The sequence below is a fragment of the Salvia miltiorrhiza genome, chromosome 4 (assembly GCF_028751815.1).
Source record: "Salvia miltiorrhiza cultivar Shanhuang (shh) chromosome 4, IMPLAD_Smil_shh, whole genome shotgun sequence".
Classification (NCBI taxonomy): domain Eukaryota; kingdom Viridiplantae; phylum Streptophyta; class Magnoliopsida; order Lamiales; family Lamiaceae; genus Salvia; species Salvia miltiorrhiza.
Window position 1 is genome coordinate 29,689,073 of NC_080390.1, and position 15,620 is coordinate 29,704,692.

Here is a 15,620-nt window from a genome sequence, read left to right on the forward strand (position 1 = left end):
TATTTGAATAATTCTAGATAATTATTTGAATGAGAACGGTGAACTCGGAAGTGAAATCTGAGTCCGTTAAGACGTTTTTGAAATTTTTGACTTTTTGACGATGAATAGTAAAGTACGGCTATTTCGTCTTTTTGTCGACTTTCAAAATCTTACGTGCACGTCGTCGAGAAATATTCTTAGTTTTTCGATACGAGTCCAATAATGAAAGTTTTTATTTTTGGACGACGAGTGAATAGTAAACCGGGATTTCTCGATAAACGAACCGAGCTCGTTTATCAGAATTTCGAGAACGAGCTTGTATTTTCTATATTTATATAGAATTACGAGTGTAATGAAAGTGGGTAGAGGTTGAGAGGGCGAGTAACGAATAATATGGGTAGTTAGTCGTTAAAACGAGATGAAACGAGATATTTAACGACTAACGGGTTAATATCCTAAATATCTAACCTACCCTACCCCTAACCACCCCCCAACCGCCCAAACTCACTCACTCACACATATTACACGTTTGTTTCAGCCAAACACTTTTAACACACACAACACCTAAAACACACACTAAACTCACGCATAACACCATTGTTGAGGAGTTGGAGCTTTTGACCTCCGATTTGAGCACCGAGACGAGCGTCGATCATCTTTTCGATCACGTATCTAAGTAGGTAAGATCTCTACCTACGTTTTGATGGTTTTCTTTTCGATTTTCGTCGACGTCGAAAAGCGTCGATTCTCGACTTTATTTTGAAACGACGTTGGATCGTCGTGAAATTTTAGTATGTTGTTCTTGGGTAGATGTTGAGCATGTTTAATGAAGGGAGTAAGAACGGAACGAACCGTAGCTATGAAACCCATGAGGGCAGCCCCGTTTTTCACATATTAGCTTGTCTTTCGATTTTTGTTTGATCGTTTTGACTTGATATTTGTGCTTAGGGGTATGCTAGAATCGATATATATTAAATTCGTATTTTTCCAAGCACGAAAATTGTATAAATTTTTAGAGTATGATTATTTAAATTCGTGAAGTTTGAGACGTTGCATAATGAATATTATTGCGTATATGTGTTCTACGATATCACATGAGCATGCTAATTGATTTACAATTTATGGATGATAATTGTTGAACGAAATTAAAACTGGAATTCTGTCAAAATTTTACAGCAGTTTCAAGCTTATGTTTCGATGAGTTTTCATTGCTTGATGGCTCTGAAATTTTAGTATGTTTATCTATGATATGTGTATTTCGTTGCTGCAAAATTTCATGTCTTTTGGATGATGTTTGCTATTTTAAAGATATTTTGAAAAATCCTTGACAGAATCTGTCAACTATTGGTAGACTTCACAAAAACGTTTATATCTATTAATCCATGAAGGATTTTGCATCACCGTTTTTTTTAAACGAAACTAGACTTCAATACTTTTCTAAAAACATAAGATTTCGATTTTTATGACCTCTGAAACAGAGCAGTTTATTATTTCAAAAATGCCCTGTTCTGCTGTCATATTTGTCCAACAGTAAAAGTGTATGAGTTTCATTGTTTATTTGGCAGATCATATGAACGTTTTCTCTTGTGAAATTTTAACCAAATCTTCAAGGATACCTTTAGTTTTGGATGATTAAATTTGATGGAATTTTATTAAGGTTTGCCTTGGTTTCTAATGGCCTAAACAAAATTGGCAGAAACTGTCAATCTTTGACAGCCTGCACTAAAAGAGCAATATCTCCAAAAAAACCTTTAACCTTTTTGGTTAACTACCATTTTTAGAGTGAACTACACTTCATGAAGTTTTTGAGATCAATTGGTATGAGAGTTTATGATGATTGAGTTGGTTGTTATGAAGTTTTAAAGATGACACAAAAACAGCAAAACTTTCTAGAAAATAACTTGATTATATTTGTTTTGATGGATGATACGATATGACTAAATGGTGTGAGTTGTGAGAGTTATGATTAACGCACATAAATGTTGGTATCTGACACTCGAACAATTGGTGTCGAGTATAAATGATAGTTTACTGATAAAGAGTTTTGATGATTTTGAATTGTTTGGTTTGCGTTGAAAAGATGTCAAGATGTTAAGTTTTGAGTCGAGAGACGAGTTCACGTAGTGAGATTCACGCGTTGAAATCTCGTGGCTGACATTATATATGAATAGGTCATGTCGAAATTTTTAGTGAAATTAGAATTTGAGCATAGTCAATTCTTGTTGACCTGTGACTCAAATACATACCTAATGGAAAGTTTAACTTTCTAATTGGTTAATTAGACGAGATGAGAGCGAATAGATCTGCTAAGAAAGTGAACTTTTCGATGTGTTAAATATTTCTTTTAATTGAAGCGCTGCTAATTATAACATAAGGATGTTATAATTAATGAGTAATGACGAGAGATAATAATTGTTATATTGATTAACAATCAAGATAGATGAACATTAGAGATACTAATGTTTCATAAAAGAGATTAGATTATTAATCGAGGTTTCTTTTATAACTTCTCACCAATTCTTCATAACGATGAAGGTCCTTTTGGGAAGTAACGACTTGAGGGAGAGAGTGACGTTACTCATTGATACAGAGACACAACGAGGTGGGCATTACTTTTACTATACGTATATAGAGATCCCCTACGTATCGTAGGCCTCTTATACGAATGAATGCATGAGATGATCTAACTGTTAATTTCAGTTTCATATATATCAAATGAGTTTAAATGTTACATTCAAACAAGTTATTTCATGACAAAATCTTTGAGTTAAAGTTATTTCAAGTATTGTCTTGCCATAAAATGTTTCAATTTTAGTATGATATCTATCTGCTTTGGCTTTGCCAATGATGCAATTGAATTCGGGTCCTGAGCAGTTGATAGCTATCCTGCCAGGACTAGTGTACACCAGTGACCGTGAGTCATCTAGCGGGTTGGCCGGTCAAGTGACCGTGAGAGGTGGCCACCTCTCCGGCACACAGTTTCAGATATGATAGATTACAAAAGAACATAGTCTGATCAGACGAACTTTAAGAATCACAAATGAACTTAGTAAGCTTGGGCATTTTTAGCGAAAAACTCCCTTGCTGTACTGATTATGATGGCATGACAATTTACAGTTTTGAAGCATGTATTTTTATACCTAGGCATACGTGCCCACTGAGTGCTTATGTACTCAGCCCTGCATATGTTTTCTAAATGTGCAGGTTGAGCTGATGTGATGATGGTGCTGCAATGAGCGGAGTCTCCAGGGTTGTTAATAAATAGTTAACCTGTCTAGAATATGTCTTCATACATATGTCTAGCTACTTTCCGCTGCAAGATGTTGTTGATGTTATAGTATGTTATGTCATACTTTGAGTCTTAAGAGAATGGTTTCATACGATGTATAACTTGATTAATGATATTAATTAAGTTTTATGCTGTCTTTCATAGACTGTTTTCAATTGAGTATTAATGAATAAAAATGACGAGTTTTATTAAGATGAGTAAGTTTTACGGCTATAAATGACGCCCCTTTTCTTCCCCTTCTTCTTTAACCCCATCCCTAGTCGTGGATCACTCGGCCTAACTATCCATAGTTAGGGCGGGCTGTGACAGAGTGGTATCAGAGCGAAGGAAAGCTCTGAATTTGAAGTCTTGAGTTTAGTCTAGAATGAGTTACTAGGCTAATAGTTATTAACAACCGTGAGCTCAGCGCACCATCACACCAGGCTCAACGAGGTATGTAAAATTTCAAAGTTTATTTGACGTTAAATTTTGAAGAGCATGATGTTGAGGTTATATGATGAGTTATGATGTTACACTTTAAAGGTGCATAGTTTGTGTTTGAGGATGACAACATGATTAATAATGAGTAATTATGTTGTAAGAGCATATGTTGATGTTACATGATGAATCATGAGAGCGTTTATATCATATGATGTTATATGATTGAGGATGCATAATTATGAGTTATGATGTGATGTATTTGAGATGTTTTGTGATGAGAATTGTTTGAGCAGTTGTGATAAGTCACGATGATTTAGATGAAGGAATCTAATGTCATTGTTAAGAGAGATTTTTTTACTAAGTAGAAGGATGAAATGAGAACTTAGAGCTAAAGCTTGAGAGAATTAGCAATTGCTTTAAGTACTTGTTGGTATGAGTTATGAGTTATGAGTTTGAGTTATGAGCTTGAGTATAATAGCATGATTAATGATGAGTTATTAGCATGCTGCAATGAGATATTGTACGATATGTTTGAGATGTTTTGTAACGCGAGTTTTGCTCACGCAACCTGAATGGTACTTGAGAAGGTATCATGAGCCATAGTCTTTGGAGATGGCTTTGAGAGAGAATTGTTTGAGTTGTCTTACTGAGTCGCGATGATTTAGATTAAGGGATCTAATATCATTGTTTAGAGAGGTTACCTACTATGTAAAGATGGGACGAGATGAGAATTTAGATGTTTTGAGCTTGAGTTTTAAGATAACAGTACTACTTAATAGGAGTTTTGCTAAGTTATGTTTTGTTTATTTCTGTTGCTGGAGCCAAGTAGAGTTAGTTCCTAGAGTCACCTTTAAGTTCTCCTTATAGGTTGGCCAGGACTGTTGGCACTGCACGAAAGTGGACTGTTGTGAGATCGAACTCAGGGAAGATCGGATACGAGGACGAGGCATACAGTATGTGGTACAGAGATACCCTAGCAGATTTTCAAACACATGTTCATAGACTATGAAAGGATGAACGCCTTATGGTTGTTACTAGACTGGATGGCATTGTGCACCTAGTCCCCGTGCTACCAATCGAGTGGTAGGATTGAGCAAGGAAGAAATCCTCTCAATATGATGGGACGTGTCGTTTTGAGCGCTGGACCCACAAGAGATGGGATTTGTTACAGATACCCAGATTTTCTATGCGATTATATTGACCGGATGCCTGTTTTCTACCAGGGACTCCAGAAGAGTGTAGTAGATATCGAGTCGATTCTTGAGTATCAGTTACCAAAGATGATAAAATGATAAACGATAATGAGGATGAGAAGTAGCCGAGGAGGGCTAGAGTTGATGAGAATGAGAAGAGAAACCGATGTAGGCTAGAGCTAAGGATGATCTTGAGAGTATGAGCGGTACACCCTTGTTTTTATTAGTTTTCAATTACTTTGCGATGTATATAACTTACTTAGGAGATACTGATACTTGAGCTTTTGACATGATGATAGATGAGCATGCGAATATAGTACCCTACTGATGTTAAATAGATGGATGTTCCTAGTGTGCTAAAGTAGCAACTAGATGAGTTAACTGGTAGCAATTACCGTAGGAGGTCCAGACTGAGACATAGTACTATTAATGATGTCGGTTTAGAAGGGACATTACGATAGATACTATGGTTTTCGTAGGGTTTATATAACCCCTTTATGTAAGCCCTCTAAAAAGAGGCATTCTACTGATGGATATATTAGGTTGACCAGAGTGGTCTTTTTGTTAGCATTTCGTGAGTGCTTATTGCCTTACAGATGAATGTTAAGGTGACCGTGAGGGTTTCCTTAAAGTTGAGTTAGTAAATTGAACTTGAGTTTTGAGGATGCTTAGAGCGTTGGTCGAGTTGAGTTTTCCTTTTGTGATTTCAAAAATGCCTCAAAGATGTCATCAAGAGTGTGATGTGAAGGATAGGCGGGATAATACTCCGCCACCACCACCGCAACATGAGAGGAGAGTAAAAAAATATTGAACTTTCGAAACAAGAGTCTAGAACATAGGACCCTGAGTTTAAGCTTTTAGCTTGCTGGTGTGAACTTAAGTTTTGTTATGTATAGTATGTTGAGGGTTTAGAAGACACAGAATTTCCAAGTTCGGGATAGTATATCCCGTGTGACTGGGGAGTGATTATGTTGGACCTGGCCAGTCCGCATGATCCAAATCTCAGTAGACGTGTTTTGGGTTTATAAACCCACGTGTTTCAACTTTTGGTTGAAAAGCCAGATGGGTTCTTACTCTAGGTCATTTTTGTTCGACCTGGTAGTTACTTCATTCTACCCTCGGGTCATTCATTTGAGTCTCTTGAACAATTTTGTTTGCAACAATTTGTTTTGATGTCATTCTAGGGTTGAACCCTTACAACTTTTGAGTTATCCTAGTAGATTCTTTTGATGTATAAGACCAGTGAGAGGCACGTCAGAGGACTTTAACACCCGAGCAACTGGTAAACTACACCTGAGAACAATTGAAGACTACTCTTGAGAAGTATGTACCGAGGAGTACAGTAAGCAGCGAGAGGCTGATTATCGAAGTTTGATGCAAGGAAAGAAATCGATTGTAGAGTATAATTGAGAATTCTGTGAGCTATCACGTTCGCTCATCAGAAGATGGATAATGATGAAGAGATGTCTGAGTTTTAAGTGCTGGTTTAAGGCAGGACTTTAAGGTAGTATGGGCAAGTTATTGGATGCACCAGTTAGAATCCTGTTTAATACAGGAGCTTCGCATTCTTTAATTGGTTGAAGCATGTTACCTTCAAACTCGAACCAAAACAAGCTAGTCCCGAGTTGAGAGTAATCACTCCTGTAGGAAGAGCTACTACAGTTTCTCACATGATTTCTAACTTAGAGCTTGAGTTATGATCACTAAAGATGAAAACAAGAACCTTGCACTTAATACCTATGTGGAACGTAGACATTATTCTAAGGATGGACTGGTTAGCAGAGAACTTTGCCCCGATTGATTGTAAGAAGAGACAGATAACTTTCCAACCACCTGGGAAGGAACAGACATGTTTTCACGACATTGATAGAAAGAAGAGAATTCCAATCATTTCGGCACTTCAGGCGTCGAAATTGGTAAAGAAGAAAGGAGCACAAGCTTACCTAGTTTACTTGAATGATGAAGGAGAATAAAGTAAAAAACTTTGAGGATGTAGCAGTGGTAAGGGAATATAGAGATGTATTTCCCAAGGTCTTACCAGGATTGCCACCAACAAGACAGTTGGAGTTCACTATCGACCTAGAACCTGGATCAGCACCAGTGTCGAAGGCACCCTATAGAATGTCGCCTAAGGAGCTACAAGAGCTGAAGATTCAGCTACAAGAACTGCTAGAGTTAGGTTTTATTAGACCTAGTGTATCCCCGTGGGGAGCACCAGTCCTTTTTGTCAAAAGAAAGGATGACACGTTGAGAAGGTACAAGAATTATCGAGAACTGAATAAATTGAGGATAGATGACTTGTTTGATCAATTACGAGGAGCGAGCTTTTTCTTGAAAGTTGACTTGAGATCAGATTATCACCAGTTGAAATTTTGACAGAAGGATATACCTAAGACAGCTTTCAAATGAGGTATGAGCACTATGAGTTCATAGTTATGCCATTCGGTTTGACGAAGGCACCAGTAGTTTTCATGGATCACATGAATCGAGTTTTCATCAATAACTGGATAAATTTGTCCTAGTTTTCATGGATGATATTCTCATCTATTCGAAGAATGAGCAGGAGCTCCAAAACATTTGAAAACGATGTTGGAAACACTAAGAGTTGAGAAGCTTTTTGCCAAATTCACCAAGTGCGAGTTTTGGTTGAACAAAGTAACTTTACTAGGACATGTTATATCATCTGAAGGAATTAAAGTTGACCCCGTCAAGGTACAAGCTGTACATGAGTGGAGATCACCAACTACGCCTAACAAGATTCTCAACTTTTTAGGCTTAGCAGGATACTATCAGAGGTTTATTGAAGGATTTTCCACGATAGCAAGACCGATGGCACAATTACTTAGAAAATAAGCTAAATACAATTGGAAAGAGGAGTGTGAAAAGAGTTTTTAAGAGCTTAAAGGAAATTGACTACAGCACCAGTGCTGATAGTCCTAGAAATGGATAAAGAGTATACCATCTACGCAGATGCGTTAGAGAGTGGGCTAGGATGTGTTTTGATGCAAGAAGAAAGAGTTATAGTCTATGCATCACGATAACTTAGACCCCACGAGATAAATTATCCAACGCATGATTTAGAGCTTGCAGCCGTTGTGCATGCCCTGAAAATTTGGAGACATCATCTCTACGGAGTTAGATGTGAGATTTTCACGAACCACAAAACTTTGAAATACTTTTTCGAGCATAAGGATATTAACATGAGGCAAAGGAGATGGCTCGAATTAGTAAAGGATGTTAACTGCGACATTAATTATCACCCTGGCAAGGCCAATGTAGTAGCCGATGCATTGAGCCGAAAGGTCTCGTCAAAGTTAGGATGTCTTCTCACGAGAGAGGATGAGCTTATAAAGGACTTTGACAAGATGAGGATAGAGATGATAAAACCACCAGAGACGATAGCGAGTATTGTTGCGACGATGCCTAGTTTGAGGAAAATGGTGATTGAAGCACACGGAAAGATGAGACAATGAACAAGTTACGAGAAAGGATAAGAGCAGGAGATCTCAAGAGTTACAAAAAAAAAAAAACATCAGACAATGCTATCTTATTTGAGGGGAGAAGATGCATTCCCCGCGATGATGAACTTAAGAATACGATCATGAGTGAGACTCATGACACGCCTTACACCGCCCACCCAGGAGACACAAAGATGTATCAGGTTGTGAAAAAGAGATTTTGTGGGATGGAATGAAACGAAACATAGCTTCGTTTGTAGAGCGATGCTTAGCTTGTCAGCAAGTGAAAGCATTACACCAACGACCCTATGGGAAGTTAAAACCGTTGGAAATTCCCGAGTGGAAATGAGATCACATAGCGATGGATTTTGTGATAGCTTTACCGAAAAGTCAAAGAGGAAATACAGCAATTTGGGTGATTGTAGATCGACTAACAAAATCTGCACATTTCATACTGATCCTAATCGCGTATGGACCAGATAAGTTAGCACAATTGTACGTTCGTGAGATTATAAGATTGCTTTGAGTACCGATGTAAGATCACCTCAGAGAGAGATCCAAAATTTACATCACGTTTTTGGATGAGTTACAAAAAGAGTTGGGTATAAGGATGAATTTTAGCATAGCAGACGATGGAAGATATGATAAGAACTACTATCCTTGATAGAGGAGTACATCAGGAGAATGTGTTGCCACTAATTAAGTTTGCCTATAAGATGTGAGACAAAGTTTCGAGATTGGAGACAAAGTTTTCTTGAAGGTTTCACCCTCAAAAGGGGATGAATAGATTTGGAGTTAAAGGACAGCTTAGACCCAGAGTTATAAGTCCTTACGAGATATTGCAAAAGATAGGTCCAATAGCGTACAGGTTGGCTTTGCCACCTAGCTTTGGAAATGTGCATAACGTGTTTCACGTGTCACAATTGAGAGGATATATATTTTCGACCCAAACCATGTGGTTTACTAAGAAGAAATGATCTTAGAACCAGACTTGAGTTATGAAGAGAGACCTCAGATGATGCTAAATCATAAAATTTGGCAATTGAGTAATAAGTCGATTGCATTGGATAAGGTTCAATGGAGATATGATAGTTAGAAAGAAGTGGAAAGAGAGCTTGAGGATAAGATGTGAGAGAAGTATCCGAAACATTTACAGGAGGTACAAATTTCGGGACGAAATTTATTTTAAGGGGGAGGGTATGTAACACCCGGGCTTTTGATGACGTGTTTAATTGCTTAAGTTTGAGTAATTAGGGTATAGATCCCTTGTTTGATTTACTTTGTAAAGAGATGAAGAGTTATATGAAGTTTTGTTGTTATATTTTAAAGATGTTGAGATGTTCTTTTGATGATGTGAGGATGATGTGAGATTTTATATCCGTATTTGAGTTTGAGTATTTGAATAATTCTAGATAATTATTTGAATGAGAACGGTGAACTCGGAAGTGAAATCTGAGTCCGTTAAGACGTTTTTGAAATTTTTGACTTTTTGACGATGAATAGTAAAGTACGGCTATTTCGTCTTTTTGTCGACTTTCAAAATCTTACGTGCACGTCGTCGAGAAATATTCTTAGTTTTTCGATACGAGTCCAATAATGAAAGTTTTTATTTTTGGACGACGAGTGAATAGTAAACCGGGATTTCTCGATAAACGAACCGAGCTCGTTTATCAGAATTTCGAGAACGAGCTTGTATTTTCTATATTTATATAGAATTACGAGTGTAATGAAAGTGGGTAGAGGTTGAGAGGGCGAGTAACGAATAATATGGGTAGTTAGTCGTTAAAACGAGATGAAACGAGATATTTAACGACTAACGGGTTAATATCCTAAATATCTAACCTACCCTACCCCTAACCACCCCCCAACCGCCCAAACTCACTCACTCACACATATTACACGTTTGTTTCAGCCAAACACTTTTAACACACACAACACCTAAAACACACACTAAACTCACGCATAACACCATTGTTGAGGAGTTGGAGCTTTTGACCTCCGATTTGAGCACCGAGACGAGCGTCGATCATCTTTTCGATCACGTATCTAAGTAGGTAAGATCTCTACCTACGTTTTGATGGTTTTCTTTTCGATTTTCGTCGACGTCGAAAAGCGTCGATTCTCGACTTTATTTTGAAACGACGTTGGATCGTCGTGAAATTTTAGTATGTTGTTCTTGGGTAGATGTTGAGCATGTTTAATGAAGGGAGTAAGAACGGAACGAACCGTAGCTATGAAACCCATGAGGGCAGCCCCGTTTTTCACATATTAGCTTGTCTTTCGATTTTTGTTTGATCGTTTTGACTTGATATTTGTGCTTAGGGGTATGCTAGAATCGATATATATTAAATTCGTATTTTTCCAAGCACGAAAATTGTATAAATTTTTAGAGTATGATTATTTAAATTCGTGAAGTTTGAGACGTTGCATAATGAATATTATTGCGTATATGTGTTCTACGATATCACATGAGCATGCTAATTGATTTACAATTTATGGATGATAATTGTTGAACGAAATTAAAACTGGAATTCTGTCAAAATTTTACAGCAGTTTCAAGCTTATGTTTCGATGAGTTTTCATTGCTTGATGGCTCTGAAATTTTAGTATGTTTATCTATGATATGTGTATTTCGTTGCTGCAAAATTTCATGTCTTTTGGATGATGTTTGCTATTTTAAAGATATTTTGAAAAATCCTTGACAGAATCTGTCAACTATTGGTAGACTTCACAAAAACGTTTATATCTATTAATCCATGAAGGATTTTGCATCACCGTTTTTTTTAAACGAAACTAGACTTCAATACTTTTCTAAAAACATAAGATTTCGATTTTTATGACCTCTGAAACAGAGCAGTTTATTATTTCAAAAATGCCCTGTTCTGCTGTCATATTTGTCCAACAGTAAAAGTGTATGAGTTTCATTGTTTATTTGGCAGATCATATGAACGTTTTCTCTTGTGAAATTTTAACCAAATCTTCAAGGATACCTTTAGTTTTGGATGATTAAATTTGATGGAATTTTATTAAGGTTTGCCTTGGTTTCTAATGGCCTAAACAAAATTGGCAGAAACTGTCAATCTTTGACAGCCTGCACTAAAAGAGCAATATCTCCAAAAAAACCTTTAACCTTTTTGGTTAACTACCATTTTTAGAGTGAACTACACTTCATGAAGTTTTTGAGATCAATTGGTATGAGAGTTTATGATGATTGAGTTGGTTGTTATGAAGTTTTAAAGATGACACAAAAACAGCAAAACTTTCTAGAAAATAACTTGATTATATTTGTTTTGATGGATGATACGATATGACTAAATGGTGTGAGTTGTGAGAGTTATGATTAACGCACATAAATGTTGGTATCTGACACTCGAACAATTGGTGTCGAGTATAAATGATAGTTTACTGATAAAGAGTTTTGATGATTTTGAATTGTTTGGTTTGCGTTGAAAAGATGTCAAGATGTTAAGTTTTGAGTCGAGAGACGAGTTCACGTAGTGAGATTCACGCGTTGAAATCTCGTGGCTGACATTATATATGAATAGGTCATGTCGAAATTTTTAGTGAAATTAGAATTTGAGCATAGTCAATTCTTGTTGACCTGTGACTCAAATACATACCTAATGGAAAGTTTAACTTTCTAATTGGTTAATTAGACGAGATGAGAGCGAATAGATCTGCTAAGAAAGTGGACTTTTCGATGTGTTAAATATTTCTTTTAATTGAAGCGCTGCTAATTATAACATAAGGATGTTATAATTAATGAGTAATGACGAGAGATAATAATTGTTATATTGATTAACAATCAAGATAGATGAACATTAGAGATACTAATGTTTCATAAAAGAGATTAGATTATTAATCGAGGTTTCTTTTATAACTTCTCACCAATTCTTCATAACGATGAAGGTCCTTTTGGGAAGTAACGACTTGAGGGAGAGAGTGACGTTACTCATTGATACAGAGACACAACGAGGTGGGCATTACTTTTACTATACGTATATAGAGATCCCCTACGTATCGTAGGCCTCTTATACGAATGAATGCATGAGATGATCTAACTGTTAATTTCAGTTTCATATATATCAAATGAGTTTAAATGTTACATTCAAACAAGTTATTTCATGACAAAATCTTTGAGTTAAAGTTATTTCAAGTATTGTCTTGCCATAAAATGTTTCAATTTTAGTATGATATCTATCTGCTTTGGCTTTGCCAATGATGCAATTGAATTCGGGTCCTGAGCAGTTGATAGCTATCCTGCCAGGACTAGTGTACACCAGTGACCGTGAGTCATCTAGCGGGTTGGCCGGTCAAGTGACCGTGAGAGGTGGCCACCTCTCCGGCACACAGTTTCAGATATGATAGATTACAAAAGAACATAGTCTGATCAGACGAACTTTAAGAATCACAAATGAACTTAGTAAGCTTGGGCATTTTTAGCGAAAAACTCCCTTGCTGTACTGATTATGATGGCATGACAATTTACAGTTTTGAAGCATGTATTTTTATACCTAGGCATACGTGCCCACTGAGTGCTTATGTACTCAGCCCTGCATATGTTTTCTAAATGTGCAGGTTGAGCTGATGTGATGATGGTGCTGCAATGAGCGGAGTCTCCAGGGTTGTTAATAAATAGTTAACCTGTCTAGAATATGTCTTCATACATATGTCTAGCTACTTTCCGCTGCAAGATGTTGTTGATGTTATAGTATGTTATGTCATACTTTGAGTCTTAAGAGAATGGTTTCATACGATGTATAACTTGATTAATGATATTAATTAAGTTTTATGCTGTCTTTCATAGACTGTTTTCAATTGAGTATTAATGAATAAAAATGACGAGTTTTATTAAGATGAGTAAGTTTTACGGCTATAAATGACGCCCCTTTTCTTCCCCTTCTTCTTTAACCCCATCCCTAGTCGTGGATCACTCGGCCTAACTATCCATAGTTAGGGCGGGCTGTGACAAAAGTAAACTTGTCTGGGTTACGCCCTCAGTTCAAGTAAATGGGAGAAATGGATCCGTCGGTGGCTAAAAGGTCCGGGATCATAGCGAGTAACAGAAATGAGTGTGACAACTGCGCGCAAAATGAAGTATATATATATATATATGTAACGAAATGTTTTAACATGCTTAGAAGCTCTTTCAATTTAAAACCTTCTAAGTCATGTCAAGTATGATTGGATAAACTGTTCTTCAGGTTATGAAATATTTTAAAGTTGCAGCCCACTAAGTACATTAGTACTTAGCCCAAATATTTTCAAATGTTTTCAGGTTAACGGCAGGTGATGACGGGGCAGAGCTGAGGCTAAGGTTCAACTCCGTGTTTTGACTTCCGCTGTAGAATTGCCAGTATCTGTCTTTTGTTTTCCTTAACTTAAGACCTTTATGTTGTGACTCTAAACAATATATATATTGTTGAGCCGAGACTTTTAATTCACAAGTATTTCATTCTAAATGTTGGTTATCTGAAACATGACACTAAACTTGTGATCCTAAAGTTATTATGTTTGTTGATGGATTTGTATCACTTGAATACCTGTCTTTCTTCATCCAAAGGGGCTAAGCCCTATTGTTATCCCTTTTATTTGGATTTTACAAAGTTTTTCCCTTGTTCATTTTAAATGATGAGTCGTACCCCGGTTAAAGTATTTGTTTCAAGAATTGGGGTGTGACATTTATTTTCTTTATTTTTTTGTTAATTTTTTATTTTCACATGTTTTATATTTTTTTCTTTTTTTCCAATTATTTCATCTTTTCTAAAAATATTACATTTATTCATATCCCGCCTTGTAATTTTAGTTATTTGGTCAAATAATTATTGCCGTAAGAAAAAAATAACAATTGATATGAATAAATGTAATATTTTTAGAAAATATGAAACAATTGGAAAAAAAAGAAAAAAATATAAAAAATGTGAAAATGGGCACGGTTCCACGGTTCCACGGTTCTAATCGTGGAACCTTCGGTTCACGGTTCCAAGGCGGTTCTGACACGGTTCCAGCCCGGTTCCCGGTTCCGGTTCCGGTTCAGAACCGAAAACCGCCGGTTTGAGAAATCCGAACCGTAACCGAACCAGCCGAGCACGGTTTCGGTTCCGGTTCGGAACCGTGTATCACGGTTCCGGTTCCAGAACCGTCCCGGACGGTCCGGTTTTCCGGTTCGGTTCCCGGTTCCGGTTTTTTTGGCCACCTTCAGCCATATGATTGATAAAATAAACGCACCAGATCGTGCCCTATATCTCACTAAAATTAGGGGGTCTCATTGGAGCGGCCCCTATATATATATATATATATATATATATATATATAATATTCTTTTCGAAACTTTTCACTAGAACATAACATGTGTATGCATTATTAACATATATACATCACATTTGCCCAACAGTTATATACGACAAAAAAAAGAGTAAGACAAAATATAGTTGTTTCGCGAATAGACAATATCAATTTTTTTTTATGTTATATAATATTTATTCCATCCTATTAATAATGTCCTTCTACTTATATAATATTTCTTCCAGCCTGTTAATAATGTTCTTCTACTTTTAAAACACGAAGATTAAGAAAAAAATATTTATAAATGTAAAGATTAAGAAAAATATAGTTAGTATATAAATTAAATTGATGAAATATATTTAATAATTTTTTTATGTGAGTTGGTGCATAAAGTGAGTTGAGCCCACAATTAATAATATTTTAAATAATTAATTTTTTACTAAAAATATATGAGATATTACTAATAAGACATTTCAATACAATAATTGAAATATTACTAATGAGATATTTCAATATAATAATTGAGATATTATTAGTGGGACAACGAGAGTAATTCATTTCCACGTAGAATATTGTATTGTCAACTAAAATTCTTTATCTTTTTCGTTGGATAAAAGGATACTGATTCAAGTAAAAAAGAAGGATCTCGATTCAAATTATGTTTATATATACATACTTTTAATCAGCGAATAGAAATCAAGGATAGCATAATGTTAGGCAACTACCAAAGCCTTGGAAAAAGTGGCCTCGGTCATTAATATTGCTCCCACTTTTAATTTTTTATTACTTTGTCGAATACTCTTTCTGTCCCCCAAATAATTTTTTGGAGACGGTGCAAGTTTTAAGAAAATATTGTTAAATGTATTGATAGTGAAAAAAAAGTTATACGTAATTAATATTGAAAATGATGAAAATATATTATAATTAGTATTGAGAATGGTGAAAGGTTGAAAAGTAAGAATAAATAAAGTATTATTAGTAGTGGGGTAATCTCCC

General features: G+C 36.0%; 2 long non-coding RNA genes across 2 annotated transcripts; both read left to right on the forward strand.

Moving 5' to 3' along the window:
• The first annotated feature begins 520 nt into the window (after positions 1-520).
• On the forward strand, positions 521-3,423 carry LOC131019689 (uncharacterized). The gene is made up of 3 exons (XR_009100382.1): positions 521-659; positions 2,515-2,581; positions 3,184-3,423. It is a non-coding gene; the product is annotated as an uncharacterized LOC131019689 (long non-coding RNA).
• A 6,831-nt stretch (positions 3,424-10,254) lies between these two features.
• On the forward strand, positions 10,255-13,157 carry LOC131019690 (uncharacterized). The gene is made up of 3 exons (XR_009100384.1): positions 10,255-10,393; positions 12,249-12,315; positions 12,918-13,157. It is a non-coding gene; the product is annotated as an uncharacterized LOC131019690 (long non-coding RNA).
• The last annotated feature ends 2,463 nt before the right edge of the window (positions 13,158-15,620 follow it).